We start from the raw sequence: 20,791 nt of genomic DNA on the forward strand, positions 1-20,791 counted from the left end.
AAATCCATGCACTTACTGACTGATCATTTTTGAAAGAATTAATCTGCTTAATATTGTGAGAAGCATGGGGCAGTTTAGGGGACACCGTATACTAGGATCACTCCACAAAACAAAGAGACAGAAAAATTGACAAGAAATGGTTCAGATTAAATGACAGAAAAAGTGATCTGTGAGGGAAATTCTACTACAGCTTTTCTAATTACAGGAATGGTCAAGCTCAGAATGGCTTGCCTAGGGTGTTTAAGAATTGTCCAAAATAAAGGAATGTTTTTGGTACAGCTGATTTGCACAGGGGCATGAAGTAATCTATGTGATTGTTTTTCTGGTTTGGTAATGTTGTTTGACCCACCATGAATATCTTCTATAGGAAGCCTGTCCCATCGTGTGTAACACTGAAAGAAGTCAAAGCTCCTACTAACAGTGTGTGAATTCAGGATGGTTGTCATAGATTTTTGTGCTATCCAGAAAATTGTGGCATTTCAGAGCTGTTCGGGGAGTGGGAAAGACTGTCTCATGGTCTTATGAAATACCCAATGAATATTTTTAGTCTGGTTTCACAGAAAATCTGCCTGATTCATGTAACTGCAGCCAAAGATTAGTTGTTCTGATGGCGTCAAACTTGGTTTGGTTGCTAAATCTATACATAAACTTGCTGTAAATATGAAACTTATTTTGTCTATTAACATATTTATTTATCAGCCTATGACAGCAATTTGTGTATTGAGGAAAAAAATCTTGTGCTGCATATTGACAGGGATCTTAGTTTCTTCACGCATCACAGGACGTATGATCTCTTCATCCATTGGTTATGAGCACGCACAGAAGAGTGAAAAGGAGGAAAAAAATCATAGAGATATTTGTCCCCTTTCTCATAGAGAACTGGAGACTGCAGTTATATCTGGGTCATAAGTGTAATGGTATTTGGATTAACTTCTAAAAAGTCTGCATGCTTTGTGATTCCTCATTGTGGCCTAAGGAGAAAAGGGTTTCATGCTAGAGCAATAGTAAAGAACTATTCTATGTATCCTTTTCTGTTCTATGTCACATAAATCTTTCTTCTAATGTGAGGCACCCGGGTCTATATGATGAGTTAGGCTATGAACCCATGCTCAAAGTTACTTACGTCATGTGAATGCAGTATTTCTTCCCAATGCCGTCACCAATGCTGTCATCAGGGGTTAGACTGTTATCTGCCTAACATACTTCCAACAGCTTGCTCTCTTTTCTCCTATAGTAGTCAGATGTTATTTCTTCCATGCAGTGTTGCCATTTTTGGTCCTTACAAAGGAATGCAGAGTTCATTAGTTCAGACATTTTAAATGGTAAAGGAAAATTTTAAAAGGTAAAACTTTGTCTGCATATTACAGACATTTTACTTTGATATGTCATCTCAGCGTAGAAATGGCTGTTGCTTCATCTCTGATTACAAGCCACTTTTTTTTTTTTCCTAAACAAAACCTCAGTATGACAGATCCAACAGGGCTTTCCTTGCCTGTATAAACTCCAAATATTTATGCTAGATCTGACACGTATAAAGCAGCTGGATATAAGCAAATGCTTAGACATCACTAATATTTTAGCATTCACAGATCCTGCCAAGCTTCCTTTCCTAAAGTCTGATCCTGAGGGTAAGGTTGGTCCTACCCTCTCAACCTTCATTACGGTGCAAATGTGCAGCCTGCCAGAATCTCAACCTGAGAAAATCTGAATTTTGATACTGAGGGCAAATACTTGTCTAGTTTGCACAGCAGTTAATGAAGACTCCATTTTTTCTCAATACATAAAACATATGGGTGGACTGTTTGTTAGAAGAAAAAGTGAATGTGCCTGTTGTATGCATGGCTCCTCTACATTATCAGATTCTTGCAACTGAGGTTATTCTCTTGATCTTTTAAAAAGGCCACCAAATAAATCAACACATACCTTGTCATAGCCCTTCAGTTTTCTCTGCCTTCACAGCCATGGCAAATTTCTCCTACCCTTTCCAAAGAACTCCTGCTTGGTTATGAGCTCACACACTGGGCACAGACTCCTCACCCTGAGAAGCACACATTTTGCCTTTTCCAAGATTGCTCCATGTAAATGGAATGAGATCAAAATTTAATGTCCTTTTGCTGTTGACTCTGTGACACCTGTCAGAATTAAAGAAAGAGAGAAAACCAAGAAGGTGAAAATAAGCCTTATAATGAATATGGAGTTTGCAAGTTTAGCATTTTTAGTGACAGACAGACCTTCTGCTTTGTTCATAGTCATTTCCAAAGTTGTCACACAATGATATTCTTGCTTGGTAGTTTCCAAGTAGTATAATGAACATATATACATTATTGCCACTTCAAATAAAAGATATGTCAGAAGCTCGTCAATTACTTAAAAAAAAAAGAAAAAAAAGACTAATTTGGATACCAAATATTGGCATTTTTCCAGGTAGTGGTATGGTAATCAATGCTGAGCCACTCAGCTTTGTACTCAGTGAATTTATGCACAAAAATCTATAATTACCTTTTGTTGTTTAAGAACAGAGAAGAAACACAGGCTGAAGGTAAAGGAAGGCAAATTCATCTTAATTTACTACAGACCACAGCAAGTGTTTAAAAAGCAGTATGTGTAAGTGAGATGGGAAGTTTGTCAAAATCAAAATGTTCATAATCTGTAGAAGAGGCAAATGAGACAAGAAGACAATGAGACAAGAGATAGTAGAAGGAGGAAGCAGTCTGAAAACACAGTAGAGCAGGGGAGGCTAATGACTAAAAGCAGCTCCCTGAAGAGGACACTGAGTGTCCTTGTGTTTGAAGGTGTTGTTACGGATGATAAAATTGTGGACAGGAGGCCAAAGGATGGAGCTGATGAGGGGAGTAAACGTTCAAACATGCAGACAACGGAGATGAATTCAAAACACCATTGTGTGGGGGCTGATGAAGGCAATGACTGCATTTTGGAGAATACTTCATTAATCAAGTCATCTTGCATGAGGGCCTGAACAAGATCTTTGGCCATAAGGACTATAAGGCTTGTTCTGTGGAGACGCTGAAGACACAGAAATAGCAGTTTTTTGGAAATGAATTTGACATTAGAGATGCTAGCAAGAATGGTATCAGTATGAAAGCCAGATGGGAAGACATCCAAAAACAGCTGAAAGGGAGCAATTTTTTTTGTATTTACAGTAAAAATAAGGACTGTAGGAAAAGAAAATAATGGAAGAAGAGAAATGGGCAAAAGATGGAAAAAGGCAAGAAAAATAAGGGCCAATTTTTTGAGGGACTTGGTACCTGGAAATGAGAGTTTGAAAGACATGTTGAGAAGTCTGAAGAGGACAAGAAGACAGTCCTTTTTGAGAGAATTCCTCTTATTAAGAAAGACGAATAAATCTCCTGGGAAACAGATATGTGCTGAGCAGCAAGGTAGGAAAAATACAAAACAGAAAGACATTTTGGTAAACCTCAGAAAGACTCAACAACAAGGGTGTGAGCTTCCCACAGAAATAGCAACCCGCCTTTATCTGTATTCAGAGTAACATGTTATTTTCTTTGGTTCAAACTATATCTGTAAGTTAAAGTATGTTTGAAACCATTCTGTGGCCCTGGTCCATGTCTGTTATTGAATACTTTTACTTTCCTTGAGAAGAGAAACTCCAGTCAAATTGTCCTTTGGGAATAGTTTGTAGCTCTTTCCAATTCCACATTTGTGGCTTGGGAATTGTTTGGGAAAATGCTGTTTGTTACAGGTTAAGCGTGTGTCAGAGACACTCTAGCAATTTGACAGTTCGGATGCCAGTGTTCCAAGGCTTTACAGCTTTATGAAGGTGCTTTATATACATGTGTAAATTTATTTTGGCCAATCCAGACTTACTTGCTGAGGAAAGATATGCATGTCTGATTGGGAAAGCTGTATAGTAACAGAGCAAAAAGGGTAGGCTCAAATTGCTGGGAAAGTATGGTGGAGTTAGTGCTGGTGCTATGCTCAATGGCAGTTATGCAGTACTACTGCAGAAGAGTACGCTGTGCAGGGTACTACTTGTGGGAAGGCACAACCCTAAGCGCAAGGGGACCTTCATTCCTTGGAGATGAGACAAACACCAATGCAACTTAGATTCTGAAGTAAGTACAATCCAGAATTTAAGTCCAAATACAGCACATTAATGATCACCCAGAAAGAAGCAGAAGATGATTCCAAAAGAAGTTAATTTTGATTCTGACACACGTTTGTCAGAAACCAGCTGAATATGAATTTTTACCATTTCAGATTGGCAGGCTATAGGGTTAAACATATCTTTACATTGGTGTGTATTTTAATCAGATAGATTCTGAGTATCTCACTAAAGTGTTAAGCTCACAGTCTCTACTGGTGACTGAGGCTGTTAGTTTAATATAATCTACCAGTTGAAGAATATTTCACATTCACACACTGGGTAGAAAAAGGAGGCTGTCATCACAGTGCTATGTAGCAGCTGTGAGTAACCAGCTGTCTCATTTCAGCTATCAGGAAGACCACCGCAGATCAATAGCCATTGTCCAGTGACTTTCTTCTGTGATAATCAACACAAATAAAAGGGCAAACAGGAAAGAAGTTGAATGACCTTTATTTCAAATGAAATCTATTACCCACATGTGACAGACTAGAGGTACATTTAGTGTGAAGTCAGACTCGAAATACTTCTGAGGAGGAAAGAGAGTTGTTGTGCTCTCTCAGCCATGTGCTCTCTCATGCTGCCTCCAGAGAATGCGTGAACAGCACCAGCTTCTGCAGAGGAAGGTGCAAGAGACTGTGCAGAGAGGAAAAGCAATTCCACAATGGTTGAGAAAATAGTTTTTTGTTCTACGCAACTAAAGATTGCCTGAAGATCTGAAGAACTAGGTATTCCATTTCCAACAACCTCCTTCTCAGCCCTTCTCTTTCCTATTGCCTGTCCTCTTTTCTGCAATTCAGCATCTTTTCATTATTTCTCCAAAGCAGAAGAATAGTATTTTCACTGTTGTCACCATTGAATCCACTGAAACTAGCTCAGTTGTATAAAGATATGTTCCTTGACTAATAAAAGGGTCCAATTACTGTGTTCTATGTTGCAAAGGAATTAAAATTATGTGAGAGAATGCAGAGAAAGGCTTTGCCTTTTGAAAAATACTCATGATTCCTAAAAGGTATAATTTTTCCATAATTATTTTCCCTAAAAAGGAAGATTATACAGAAAGTATTATTTCTAATTCATTACATACTTTAGGAAAACTGTTATCCAATGCAGGAGTAAAAAGAGTAGGTAAGCAAAATGTGTAATAAAAACAAAGAATTCGAGAAATCTCATGCTTCCCATCATCTAGATTAGGGTGAATTTTTATCTTGGCCTGAGTTTTACATATTTTCCTGTTTTGATTTGTTTTGTTTTGTTTTGTTTTGTTCTGTTTTCAGTATCTACTCTTGAGCTATTGCCCTCCCTTATCAGAAGGAGGGTTGGATTATTTAGCATGCTGGACAAACAAACAGAAAAGGGAAATAAAACAATAACTTGCAGATAGACTATAATACTTCTTACAATCACATTTGAACAAAGTCCTGATTAGTTCTCTAGGGAATTTGCCATAAATATAAAGTCATGATTATGGCTCTTGGTATAAGAAGGTTGTATATTATTTTTGTCCACAGTGGCAAAACTGTTTTTCTGGGTATTTTTTCACATTGGTACTCATGTTAGAACAGATGATGGATGTAGCTTGCAAACTTCAGGGATTCCTAATTTAAAAATTGAAGTGATCGCTTCACTTATTTTTTCTTTTCCTCTGGGATCTCTGACTCTAAGGAGTCCATTCCTCTTTGTAACCTTTCTGTGTTGGCTTCGTTACCCTCCCTTAGTCCCTGGTTTCCTGGTTTTCCACAGTGCATTTAGTTTCTGCCTAAGTTTACAGAACTACAGATACATTTATTAGTGCTGCCTGTGTGCCCGTCACATAGATAAAACTCCCTGTAGAGAATTCCACATTTCTAGCCTTTTACAACTATTGATCCAAAAGGGACACCTAATGTCAGAAAATGGTTATTAGTCTTTGATTATCTAGAAACGGTAAGGTAGGGACATAAGAAGATAAAATACAAAACATTTTTCATTTCTGCAAATTTCATCCAAACAGTAACAGTTTGATCAAAATTAGACCTTTGTGATTAGCAACACTGTCCCACGTGTGTAGGGACAATAAAAAGAAGTCCTCATTATTTAAAATTGTTCTTTCTTTCTTCAGTTACAGAGCTGACCCTCTGCAGCTGTTGTGGCAAATCCCCCTACTATGCAAACTACTGCTGCTTCTTTTGGATAGCAAATACCAGCTTTCGAACCTAATTCAAAGCCCATTGAGACTTATGGAAAGGCTCTTTTTTCAGCAACTGTGTATTAGTGTTACATTTCATGGACTCCAACAAAAAGACTGAGAGTCCTATTAAGACTGTGAAGTGAGGTGGATCCACATAATGCACTATCAAAGCTAACACAGCTACACAGTAATCAAATCAGCCCAATCAAAATGGCACCAGCATCAGCAGATGCATTTTCAAATACATTTTGCCTCTGAAAACATACAAATATGTAATTAAGAGCAAAATAAATCCTCATCAGTGATGGAGTTCAAAATACAGACAAATTCAAACACCTGCTAAGCTATTTGCATTCATTAACATCCAAGTTTCATTGCAGTAGAGGTGGGGCACCTGCAAAATTCACTTTGCAGAAAAGGATTACAGTCCTTAAGTTGTTTCCTTTAAAGTATTCCTAATTTTGTCACCATATACTTGCTTTTTTGTTTGTTGATTCTTGTTTTTTTTGTTTGCTTTTTTTGTTTGTTTTAATAAAATGAAAAAGAAGAGAAGAGAAGAGAAATCTTCTCTTACATAAAGCTATCATCTTCCCTTACATATGATAGATAATAGACAATCAGAGATCATTTATCAGTTAAAATGAGGAGCAGCAGTTCCTCTCTACCGACTTCTTTCCCTGTGTATTTAGAGATAGAAATTACTACTATTTTAACCAGAATACTAGTTTCTAAGCAAATAAATAAATAAATAAAATGTAAACCAGATCTTTGCGTAGAAATACAGAATAAGGTTTCAGTTGTTTCTCTGTAGTTTAGTGTGACTCACCGCAGAAAGACTAGTAAACAATTTTTCTAATTTGATCTATTATTTGTAGAAACAATGTAATGATACAACATCATCAAGAGAAAATGAACCACAATTTAAACCTTCTAATTTAACATATCAAGGAATTCTGAATGTACTAGCCCTTTGCCATATCTTGTGGGAAGTCTTGCGAAATCCTACCAGCCATCACAATATTTACTTGAATTTCATAGTGATTTATACTGTATAAATGCTGATAAAGGTGGAACATTCTCATTTTTAAATAGATGTTTTTATAGCCTTAATTTAATATTTTGTTTGCTATTCCAGATCTGCAGTAGGAGAGATTTCATGGCTGTTCTTGCCATTAGTCTGTTTAATAAAGAAATATTTAATAAGACATCTCATGTTAAAGACAGGCAATGTTATTTTAGAATTGCTAGCTGAATATGACAGGACATTGGCTGACCTATTGCTGGAGTGATATTGTTACTGTGATGGTACAAAATATATGTTTGAAAAAATGAAAACATCTTGCTCTTCTATATGTTAAGAAAAAACAAACAAATAAACAACAAAACAGTTCCTTCATATCACCCTAAAGCTTAAAATCAACAGACAGACATAGTAGTAAAACGTCATATTTGTTTCACAAGCATATCATACAGTTGTCCTCTTAAACAATCTCAGATTCCTGACGTTATCATAAGCTTTGTGAAGTCTGAGCTCTTTCCCTTTTAAGCTTCAGGTTTTCTAGTAATACAGTTGAACAAGGATCATAGTTTTCAGTGATGAAAGAAAGTTTCTAGCCTTCATATTTGTAAATAAAAGACTGAAATTGTGAAGTCTGTTCTCAGACTGAAAGTCAAACGGAAAGATTACAGAATGTATTATTTTCTTTAATTTTGTTGTTGTTGTTGGTGGTGGTGTTTTTTTTTTCTTTCTGATATTTACTTTTATTTGTAAAATACACAGGCCATGCAGCATCTATATCAATATATATTTTTTAAAATATGAACTTCCTACAAATACCTATGTATGAGTAATACTGTATGTAATTAATTAGCTACATTAAACAGCAGAGTATCTGGTTGGCCATTGCTATTATATTTGTCTCTTTTTATCCTGTTTTGACTCAAAGAGAGTGCTCAAATCCCAAGAAAATTTAGTTCAACAAATGTCATAGTCTTGGCACACTTTAGTTATCTCTGTGTGCATCTGATCTACTTACTCTTAGATGATGTGGAGGACTGCAAGCCCTCTGGAGAAAGACCTGGGGGTACTGATGGATAAAAAACTGAATATGAACCCTAAACGTGCACTTGCAGCCTAGAAAGCCAACCATATCTTGGGCTGCATTAAAAGAAGCATGGCCAGCAAGTCAGGGGAAGTGATTTTGGGAACCCACCTGGAGTGCTACATTCAGCTCTAGGGCCCCCAGCACAAGAAAGACAGCAGATCCAGAGGAGGGCCATGCAGATGATTAGAGGGATGGAGCACCTCTCCTATGAAGACAGGCTAAGAGAGATGTGGTTGTCTGGTCTAGAGAAGAAAAGGCTCCAGACAGACCTTATAAGGGCCTTCCAATACCTAAAGGGGGCCTACAAGAAAGACAGGAAGGGAATCTTTATCAGAGAGTGTAGTAATAGGACAAGGGGTAACAGTTTTAAACTGAAAGAGGGTAGGTTTAGATTAGATATAGGGAAGAAATTCTTTACTGTGAGGGTGGTGAGGCACTGGAAGAGGTTTCCCAGAGAAGCAGCGGATGCCCCATCCCCAGAAGTGTTTAAGGACAGGTTGGATGAGGCTTTGGCAGCCTGGTGTGGTGCGAGGTGTCCCTGCCCATGGCAGGGGGGTTGGAATTAGATGGTCTTAAAGGTCCCTTACAACCCAAGCCGTTCTCTGATTCTATGACTTAAACAGGACTTCACTTGCCCATTATTCCTGAGGTCATCTGAAAGTACTGAGTATTGCTAACCTCAGAGGCTCTCATCAGCGTTAAGGACTGCATAGTATGTTACTGATAACTGTTAAAATATTAAATATCCTACAAAGCCCTTGTTCCTCCTCGATACAGAAAACAACTTGTATTGCCGATCATCCCATGTAACCAAAACAGTGACCAAAACAGACTACAGTCTGTTACCACAGCCACCTTACCTACTTTTCCTTTGCATCAGTTATGCCTTCTCAGACTCTTTTCCCTTTCCTACAGTGGAGAGTTTGGCAGCAGAGCCCCATCCCCATTTCTTCTCTGCAGTAAGGTAAATGAGGAAGACTACCAGCAGGTTTCTCTGAGCACCTTCCAAGTCTGGCGTAGCCAAACAGTGCAAAGAGCTCTGTTTGAGCTGATTCCCTTCTTCCGCTCTGCAGGTGAACAACATTAGGGGGATGCTGAAATGATTATGCCTTCCTGAACAAAGTAGTTGCTCTGCTCTGCTGTTGAACTTTGGCTCATTAACTTTAGAGACATGGAGGTAAGCTCTTTGACACGTACATGATAGCACGAACTTCAGCAAGTTAGCTGCCAAGGAAAGTCCATTTCTGACCTTGAGAAATGTTTGTTTTGATCTCAGTCACATCATCTGAGATATGAAAGGAAATGGACCAGCTTGGTCATATGAAGAGGAGCTATCCATAGAGCTAAAACAACAAGTTAAACCATTGATAGGAGAGGGACAGCAAAACATGAATGCTATGATTAAAACGGATGAAATAGCTGTTCACTAGAAATAGATTAATAAATAAGTTTTCTTGCTATCTCCCATTCACCCCCAAAAGAGCCTCAGATTCTGAGGAAAATGGGAGGAAAAACAGATGAAGCTTTTCCCAGAGCACAAATATCTTAGCTCTGATATATAAGAATATCTCCAAAAGGATTCAGCCTATGTAGAAACAACAACAACAAAAAAAAACAGAGCAAATCTCAACTGAAAGGGGATTTCAAGTTAATTTCTAATTGACTTTTCCCTGCCTAAGTAGGGGATTTTCAGCAATAGATAACAATGTTATTTTTAAAAAGCTAGATTGTCTTTTGATTTATTAAACATGTTTTAAAGTATGTGTAATCACTAAACTCCCATTGAAAACATTCTGTATTGGTTCTTTCAAGTCTCTTAAACCCTCATTCTAAAGGATCTGCCATTTCAATACATCACTGTGAAATTCAGTACTGTGCTATTTTGCATCTAAATGGCAGTCAAGATTGTCTGATCAAAAACTAATATATACACAAAATACTTTTCCTGACTAAAATTGCTCAATGGTAACTATGGTACTTCTGGTGGCAGGAAATAAAAATATAGCTAATACAACATCTTAGCTAATGAATCCTGGTGCTTTTTGTCATGCAGCCTTTTAGCTTTGCCCAGCAGTGATAAAATTAAGATTTAAAAATGATATATAAAAATATTCATTAACATAAATTCATTAATAAGATTCTTTTTATGCTGCAGAGGATGAGAAGGCAAAATCACTCAGAACACCCGTCAATTTTTATTATTTCCTTTTTTAAACTCTTTCATCTTACCCCTTTCCTTACTTTCTTTTTTTTTTTCTTTTTTTTTTTCTTTCTTTCTTTCTTTATTTATTTTTAAATAATAATATTTGACCAAGTGGAGAGTGAAGCTCTCTGCCAAGTTCCTCTGAAGCCCTCATTAACTGCCATAGCCCAGGAGCTGGACAATGAGTCAGGCTACTCAGACCAGGAAATGTTTTACCTCATGTTTGCACCAGTATAACTCCACTGAAAGAAACAAAAGTTGTATCAACATCAAATTGGTGTGTAAGGATTAATTTATGCTGTAAGAGATCCAAAGAGGACTTGGAGACCAAATCCTAATTTACTCCAGAAAATAAAGTCCTGGCTGGATCTCATGAGGTGCAATCTCAAGCAGTTGCTTAGCATATTTCATCCCTTTTTCCAGTGAAGACTCAGGTCCTAGAGCTCGCCCTGACCAGTAGCCCTCCAAGTGCACAGTTCTGAATTCCCTGTACTCAGGCACATGTGCAATTGCTACACTGTGCTCTCTTGTCTTGACAGAGTAAGGGGAAAGCTGCTTCCTTGGATATATACGTAGCTGCTCTGCAGAAATGTCTCATCTGAGTTATCTTGTAATGCTGATATTTCAAAATTAATGGCATTCAGGAGAGTTAGATTTAGCTATTTTTCCAATGTGAAGAAGTTCAGACATAGCTGAGACTTCACATTTTGACAATATAGGAATGTAACTCCTATGTTTTTTCTTGTAGAGAAATTAGTAAAGTCTGAGCTTAGTTCTGCAAAAACAGAAAGGAGGGGAGCAGGAATCCAAAAATGCCTCCACTGACCTCATGCAAACTTTTTTTCAGTTTATAACATTTTCAGGCCTCTGAATTCTTATTTTGGCAGAATGGGTGGGAGAGGGAAGAGAGAAGAACACTAGCAGCAATATTAAAGAACAGAAAAATGTCCCCAGTCCAGCTCTACAAATTAGTTAGCCTTCAGATTTCATACTCTGCAGTTCTTTTGTGAAACAAACATTTTGTGAATGATTAAGCAAAACTCATTTTTCAGTGCAACCTATTCCTGTGAATTCTTGCATATTGGTGGATTCTGGAGATCTTTGTGGTAGTCCAAGAGACCCTGTTAACAGATCACAGTGCAAGACCAGAACATAAATCATTTTAAGTTTCATGTAATTTTATTAATAGAGAGAAGTACATCTATAAACAAGAACTGGCATGTTATTTCCATCCCAGGAAATCTTTTAATGGATCAATCAGACTGTTGTAACTGAACTTAAAAATATCACCCTGGGAGAGGTTATAAGTTGGGATATTTAAAATACTCTTAAAAGTAATGGTTTAAAATAAAGACAATAAGCTTATAATATTTGTACATATCAAACAACAGTAGTTGATTGGTATTTAAAACATAGTAGGTATACTGTAGCTTGATAATCAGTTTCTTAGTTCCATAACTGGTTTGCTAATTCAGAGCAATGACTAAATTCACAGAGTACTTTTGTTTCTTGTGGATTTGTGTTTTCCAAGTGATGTTCCAAAGACCTTTTAAAATTATTTAGCCAGTTAAATGTGTCAGTTTAAATTTGCATAAGTATCCATAACATGTGTCAGGGGACTGTAGGGAGAATTTAAAAGGAAATGACAAATTATGGGAAGCCAAAGAGGTTTCACACACAGACACACAAACACACACACACACACAAGGAACTTTTAGACAAGACAGATTCTTTTTAATATTCTTTAAGATCACTAAAATAGATAAGGAAAAAGAATATAATTTCAGTCATGGCTATATTTTGAAGTCTTTCTCAATTTCTGTGTTGGTAATGAACAAGTGCAACATGATCTGCCAAGTGAGGCCATTAAATAATTGAAAGTCACTACTGAAACAAGTCAAAGTGATTACTGATATCACTAAAAACAACTTGACATGGAAAAACTTAATGGGAATATCGTAAATACTAGCTTATGGGTTACCTTGTGCTTTACGTAATTCTGTAACTACAGAAAATGGGACACTATGACTTTGCTAGACTCTGGGTAAAGTATATTTATTTTAGAGTTTCTGAAATTTAAAGTGCTTTTTCATGCAACTTGAATCATCTCTGGAATAGATTTTGGTATATTATTGTACATCTAAACTTCGAACTGTAAATCCCCCTATCCAATGAACCAGAGTACAGTGGTATATGTCAACTGGTTATAATGGAGCAGCATTAATTTACACATCTACATACAAGGTCACATTGTCTCCTCTGCACTTAGTGTAGGAAGGACATCTGTTTTTCCATCTTACTGACATAGCCATTGTTTTATCTATTCAAGATAATACTTGAGGAAGTCATCACCTACTGCTTGCAATAAAGAGTAACTACCCCAGGTCTTGTTAGAGCCAAGGTCAGGGTTACTGGATTACTTCATGAGAAGAGAAGGCTGTCCCTTCTCTTTGCATAATTTGCAGTGGCGCAAAGGTTCCTGGTTTCCCCATTGGAGAAGGCTGCAGGAAAAGCTCTGGAGGCTGGAAGGGAAAGCTAAGTCACGGTGGTGTGGGACTGAAATCTCAGTAGGCAGACAGAGTCTTTCCAAAATACTATGTCTCTCCTAATATACCACAGCAAAATCATTATTTGATACGTGAGTAACTGGGTAAACACAGACAAAGCAAAGCTAGTGAGGAGATGAAAGAGGACAGTGGAAACCTGACTGAGAGTGGAAGCTTGGTGTTACCAGATGCACAGAGAAATAAATATCAAGGCTGATAAGATGCCAAAACTATGAAGAATTTGAGGTTCATAAAAATCTTAAGGAAAAAGGAACGCTTTGGCAGGTAGGATACAGCAGATTGTTTCAGGAAATGTGAATTTCACATTCTGCAGAAAGACTCCACCAAGAGATGGAAAGCCACTTGGCAGCAAAAGTTCATGGGTAGATGCTGTACAGATGTTTGATCCTTTCTTAAAGATAGAAACTGGCGAGTTGCTGGTGGCCACAAAGAGATTCACAAAATGTCCTGTGTTGACACACCAAGAGAACATGAGATTAAGTGTAGCATAAACTTTAAAGATCCAACCCACCAGAACTTGAGTCACAGAAAAATTATGTTTAGGGATAGCTGTCGTATCATAAATACCTTGCATGGTTTTTGAAAGTTCTGAGATACACACCACAGCCGAACACTCACAATCCAGTATTGCTAACTGTATCAGAGGGCATCCTCCCTGACAGTTAAGCCTGAAGACTGTGAAAGTGTTGTTTCCCAGTGTTGCTTTTAATAATTACACGAATTCAAACTGTCCATTAATCTGTTGAGTTTCTCTGGAGAGAAACAGAGGAATATGGACTCTCATATTTCAGGTACTCTTTCAGATCCTAAGCAAAATTTTGATGTAGGCATGTTTTGGATTATCAGAAAGCATGTGTGGTCACTCAAACCATCAAAATTAAATATGTTGATATGGTTAAGAACACATTTGGGTTTCCAAGACTGGAAAAGGAAAATAAGTCCCTGAGAATAACATAGCCATAAGGAAATATTAAGGGGGGGAGGGGGGGAAGGAGGGGGAGGAAGGGTTGGCGAATGGTAGACGAAAAGAAAAGATAATGAGAGAAGTTTGAAAATTATCTCACTCACAGTGACAAAGGATCAATAAGCCCCAAATCTCAAACTTATTTGCTATCCTTAGGCACATATGAAAAGTAAGTGAAGCACAGTTACAGGTTATATGGACCTTCATTTGAAACATGAAACAGCTTAACTATATGAGAATAATGAAAAAAACAGGTATCTAATATGAAGACAGAATTTGGGAAAGAAAAGGGGAATAGTTTGCAAGATAAAGCATTGAGTATAAAATATTTGCAGATCTATTCAAAAGAAGTATTGAAAAGCACTTGGAAACACTGCTGCTACTGTGAACATGAGTATGAGAAACAGAACCCAGTCCAGAAGAAGAAGAAGAAGAAAGTAAAATTATCTGGGGGATTTAGGCAACTCTAAAAATGTGCCCAGGATCACATCCTGCCAATCCCATTGGAGTCCTTTCGTACAAATTATTTTGGTACTTATCGCCAACAAAATAGTTGTATCCCACTTCCTTTTTCATGTACTAATTGTTTTGTCTTGTTTAGTTTTGTTTTTATGTTAAGCATTCTTTCAAGCCAAGTGATAAATGACAGGTAAGACAGCCTAAAAATTAAAGTTCAAACACTGACAACGTTGACATCATTGGTTTCAGAGATGGAAAAGCTCTGAAAACTTCTCCATTCCCTTTTGAAGAAGCCATTCCTTCCACGATCTCCAGCCTGGTGTCAAATATTTTGCAATTTGCAACCGGGAATCAGCAGGAATCTCTGCAAATCTTTTTTATTTATTTATTTATTTTGTGTGTGTGTGTGTGCGTGCACGCATGTGGTGTGTGACAATTTTTTTAAGAAGAATTAGTGACCATTTATGAAATAAGAACTTAATTTGCATGCTTGGTAGTATGCTAAGATGTCTGGTGTTATAGCTGCCTTCTAGCCACATCAGGAAGATCAGCATATTACTCCAAATGCTCAAACGTGAATCTTTTGGTCTGTACATCAAAAACAAGGTATATGAAAGTTGATGTGGCCTCATATGTCCTGGACACAAATTGTAACACAAGAGGTTTCCCCTGAACAACAGAAAACACTTAGTGTGCAGGTGACTGAGCAAGTTGCCTAGAGAGGATATAGAATCCACCTCTTTGGAGACATTCAAAAGATGTCTGGACATGAACTTGGGTAACATGCTCTAGTAGGCCCTGCTTGAGCAGGGGGATTCGACCAGATGACCTTCACAGGTCCCTTCAACCATTCTGTGATCACTCTGAGATCAAGCAACCTTGAGCCTTGCTAAGAAATTTGGTTAACAAAGCAATACCTGCTTAAAACTGGGGCATATGATAGTGTGAGATATGGTTGTATATCTGTACAACAAAGAACATGACTACTTATTTCTCACAGCCTTGATGTCCTACACATACAGTCTACCTGAACATAACTACTTATTTCTCACAGCCTTGATGTCCTACACATACAGTCTACCTGCCTCTAGCCTGATTTTTTACCCATATTTATAAGCTTTATGATCTTGGTCTGACCTGAGTTCAAAGAGGAATGACTGCCTTACTTGAAATAATACCAATAAATGATAATAAAAAGCTTGTATACATACTTAGCAGACAAAGCAATAATATTATTTGCAAATAAATCCAAGGCCAGTCTATATAAAGATCTATTTTATTTCGGAAATAAGTTACCTTAGTAATTTTATTACCTTTGACATTCTTGAAAACATTCTTTCAAATCAAAAAATCTTGACTATCTCTGGTAAAACACTAGTGAAATCCCTACAGCTATAGCTGAACTAAACCATATACACTGAGTTTGCAGATTTTCTCTAGGGCTATGGGGTTATTTCTAGACATGCCAGACGGAATACATTTGCTTAAGTGATAGACCCTTATAGTTGGTCTTGTCCTTTCACCAGGTAAAGATGTAACATAGAAAGGACTAAGAAAACACACAGTCTGTTCTTGTGTTGTCTTAAAAGAGCTCTTTCAACACCTTTCTACCAAAAGTCTGTCATATTGTGAGACCACAAGCTGCACTGACAAATTTTGGGTACCTGATAATTGGGAAATATTTATCAGTAGGCATACACATACTTAATTTTATATACTTACAAAATTCTATTATAGTAGATTACAGCTCAATCAGGCAACCATACAGTAATTAAAACATCCCTTTCTTAATTAATATTAGTTTATTGGAGGCACATTAACTCTTAATGGATTGAACTGTAAAAATTAGGTAATTTTGTGTGCTGAGATTCCAGATTCACTTTTTGATAAGTTCTAACGGTGTTTTATGTTTTAATTTCAATTTTAGTATTATGTAATTAAAAATATTTTCATATAGTTAATCCAAAGGGTCCTTTGTAGAGTATTATACTCCTCACATGTTTTCTATCTCAGATGTGTAAAATGACAAGAACAACAATTTTATCTTAAGTCCGTACTTCCTTTTCTACATCCTATTAATTTACAGATATTTGCTTACTGCTTTTTCAAGATTATTATTAAAGGCAATAATAAATATCAAAATAATATTGACTAGCTGCAAGTGATAGGCCTCTTAAATATTGAGAAACAAGAGTACAATCAAATTTTAGGTTTTATCCTTATAAACTTTTCTTTAGTAAAACAAGTATGTACCCTGGTAACAGTTGCTTCTAACATTGTGCATGCTAGGTTCATTGTAGTGAAGCTGCAGAATAAAATTGTATGGTGATGGATTAAACTAACTTGAGAAAGGAAATCATTTGCACTCCAAATCCAAAAAGAAAGATTTATTTATTTATTTATTTGTTTGTTTATTTATTTTACTGGACTGTTTGCATTTCCTTTTCCTCCCACCATGTATTGCTTAAACAAGTAGTGTCTGGCAGACTTTTGTGTATACTTTCAGTATTGTGTAAGTAGTATATAATACATTTCCTTGCTTTTTCAGGTGAAGACACACAGTACACTTTAAATTCAAAGTCAAAATGTTTTCTAAATCAGCTATGGAACCTTTAACCTTAGCTAGCTTTATGGTCTGAGAAATTTAAAGGAAACTCTATGTGTTACTTTAGCTGGGTATGAAGTTAGCCCATTATGCTTTCGGGCACAGTTAGGCTTTCTTGAAGTCCTTCCTCAGGATGCACATAATGTCTTACTGGAGGATAAATTTATTATTTGACCTTCTATTTCCAATTTGCACTGCATGGTAGACTTCCAATGTGGACTGAATGATTTTCACTGAGGAAGTAGTAGAAAGACAGTAATAAAATTCTGTGGAGATAGACACTTCTGATGCTTATGAATAGTTGGTTTGATTCTCAATATGTGCACTCACTTATCTGGAGCAGCAAGGAATTGCGCTCATTCATTAATAGGTCCAGGATATAGTAGTGGCTCAGGAGAGGCCCAAATACTTCTTGGGAATTTGGCTGAAGAAAAGATGAACATATTACTGTGTATTGTATTGAGGAGGTAGGAAAGAATTTAGATCTGCTTCTTCTGTGATGTTTGTGATGAGCAATCCACTCACTGGTCTGAAATTTAAAACATCAGCACTGTCAAAACTTCCCTATTGTGTTCAGCTACTTAATATGTTTGAGCTGTTGCTAAGACGTGCATTTTTAAAACCTGAGTCAAAACAGGCTGTGCTTTTCTACTTTTAAATTAGGTATGCGATCTTAAATTTTACTAATGCCTTCTAGCTTTACTCCTATCAGCCTACTTGATGTGTTTGTTTTCTGTCCCTTAGTAACCTTAGACTTTTTGTTGACGTGTTGAAACACTTTGTTTTGTGGCAGTAGTTATAAAATAGTATGCTCAATCAGAGAGAAACTTTTCACAGTATTCTACATAATCCTGATGCTTGAGAAGAAAGAACAATTCAAAACACTCTATTAAAATGCTTTTTAATGTAAAACTGTCAATGTCTGTGCAATAATAGAATATTCTAAAAAGATGTAGATTATTTTAGAGGTGAAGGTCTACATCTTCAAAAGAGCCATCAGTACAATAAGTTGCTGAACTCCTTTGAAGATGCTTTGAAATTTCTAGCTTAATGTTGTTTACTCCTGTGAAGCATGTCATTTGAGTACACGAGTAATATAAAATAAAGAGGACTCACTCTTTCCAACCTGTATATTCATGGCTTCATACAATCTGGAAGGAGTTCAGAGGGGTTTATAATCCCTTTCATACAAGGCTGTTCTTTCTTCTCTATGGAGGATTTAGTGGGTCAGAGCTTAATGGTTATTTCCTGCTTCAAAATTATAAAATGTGTTTCAGTAGTGTTAAGGTGTTGGCAAGCAAGACAATTTAAAGGATTATGCTATAAAAGGTAGGATCTCTCTCTTTTTTTTTTCTTTTTTCTTTTTTCTTTTTTTTTTTTCTTTTTTTCCCCCTTTTTAATGAGGAGTCCTTGCTAGAAAAAAAAACAGAGAAAAAGAGAAGTATGGTCTTGCCTTTCAGTTCAGAACACAGACCAGTGTTTGATGTAAAAATTAGCCAAGGAAAAGTCATAGAATCAGAATGGTTTTGATTGGAAGGGACCTTAAAGATCATCTAATTCCAAACTTTCCACTGGACCATGTTGTTCAAAGCCCCATCCAACCTGGCCTTAAACACTTCAAAGGATGGGGCATCCACAAGATCTCTGGAAAACCTGTTTTAGTGACTCACCACCCTCATAGTAAATAATTTCTTCCTAATGTCTAATTTAAATCTACCCTCTTTAGTTTAAAACCATTTCCCTTTATCCTATCACTACTCACATGGATAAAGAATTACCCCATCTCTCTTGTAAGTGCCCTTAAATTATTGGAAGGCTGCTAAAAGTTCCCCCCAGAACCTTCTCTTCTCCAGGCTAAACAACCCCAACTCCCTCGGCCTATCTTCATAGGAGAGGTGCTCCAGACCTCTGATCATCTTCACGGCCTTCCTTGGAACTTGCTCCAACAGGCCCATGCCCTTCGTATGTTGGTATCCTTAAAGCTGAACACACGACTTCAGGTGGGTTCTCACGAGATCAGAGTAGAGAGGGTGAATCACCTCCCTTGAGCTGCTGGCCGCATTTCTTTTGAGGCAGCCCAGGATATGGTTGGTTTTCTGGTCTGCAAGCACACATTGCTGGCTTATGATGAGTTTCTCATTTACCAGCACCCCCAGGTCCCTCTCCTCAGGGCTGTTCTCAATCCGTTATGCACCCAGCCTGCGTTTGAGCTCAGGACTGCCCCAATCCATGTGCAGGATGGCTTGCATTTGGCTTTGTTGAACTTCATGACGTTTGCACAGGCCCACCTCTCAAGCCTGTCACGGTCCTTCTGAATGGCATCCCTTTCCAGGGTGTTAAAAGCACACACAACTTGGTGTTATCAGCAAACCTGGTGAGGGTGTACTCAATCCTACTGTCCATTTCACTTACAAAGTTGTTAAATAATACCAGTCACAATACCAATCAATGAGGAATTCCACTCCTCACTGACAGGTGTTCCACCTGGACATTGAACCATTGACCACAACTCTTTGAGTGTGAGAATCCAGACAATTCCTTACCCGTCAAGTGGTCTATCCATCAAATCAATTTCTCTCCAATTTAATGACAAGAATATCATGGGAGATAGTGCCAAATGTTTTGCGCAAGTCCAGGTAGATGATGTCACTTGTTCTTGCCCTGTCCACCAATGTTGAAACCCCACTGTAGAAGGCCAACCAATTTGTCAGGCATTATCTGCTCTCAGTGAAGCTATGTTGGCTGTCACTAATCACCTCTTTTATTTTCCATGTCCTTTAGCACGGTTTTCAGGAGGATCTGCTCCATGACCTTGCCAGGCACAGAGGTGAGACTGACTGTACTGTAGGTGTCTAGGTCTTCCTTTTCTCACTTTTTAAAAACGGAGGTTAGGTTTCCCCTCTTCTAGTCAGTGGGAACTTCAGCAGACTGCTATGACTTCTCAAGTATGATGGACAGTGGCTTAGCAACTTCATCTGTCAGTTCCCTCAAGACCTTTGGATGCATCTCATCAGGTCCCATGGACTTATGTACCTTCAAGTTCCTAAAGTGGTCTCACACCTGATTTTCTCCTACAGTGGATGGTTCTTCATTCTCCCAGTCTTTGCCTTTGGAGTCTGTGACTTGGGCACTGTGGCTAGAGCTCTTACTGTTGAAGTCTGAGGCAAAAAAGTCATTGAGTACCTCAGCTTTCTCCATACCCTGGGTAACAAGTGTTTCCTTCCTGAGGGGGACTGCTTTTTCCCTAGTCTTCCTTTTATCTCTGACATACTTGTAGAAGCTCTTCTTGCTGTTCTTGATGTTCCTGGACAGATTCAATTCTACCTGGGCTTTAGCTTTCCTAACTTGGAAACTGGATGCTCAAACAATGTCCCTGTATTCCTTCCAGGTTACCTGTGCTCGTTTCCACTACCTGTTATCTTTCTTTTTGTATTTGAGTTTGGCTAGGAGCTCCTTCATCCATGCAGGCCTCCTGGTGTTTTTGACTGACATCCTCTTTGCTGGAATGCATTGCTCCTGAGCTTGGAGAAGGTGGTCCTTGACTACTAACCAGCTTTCTTGTGCCCCTCTTCCTTCCAGGTCTTTATCCCATGGT

This window comes from Cygnus atratus, chromosome Z (genome assembly GCF_013377495.2).
Source record: "Cygnus atratus isolate AKBS03 ecotype Queensland, Australia chromosome Z, CAtr_DNAZoo_HiC_assembly, whole genome shotgun sequence".
NCBI lineage: Eukaryota > Metazoa > Chordata > Aves > Anseriformes > Anatidae > Cygnus > Cygnus atratus.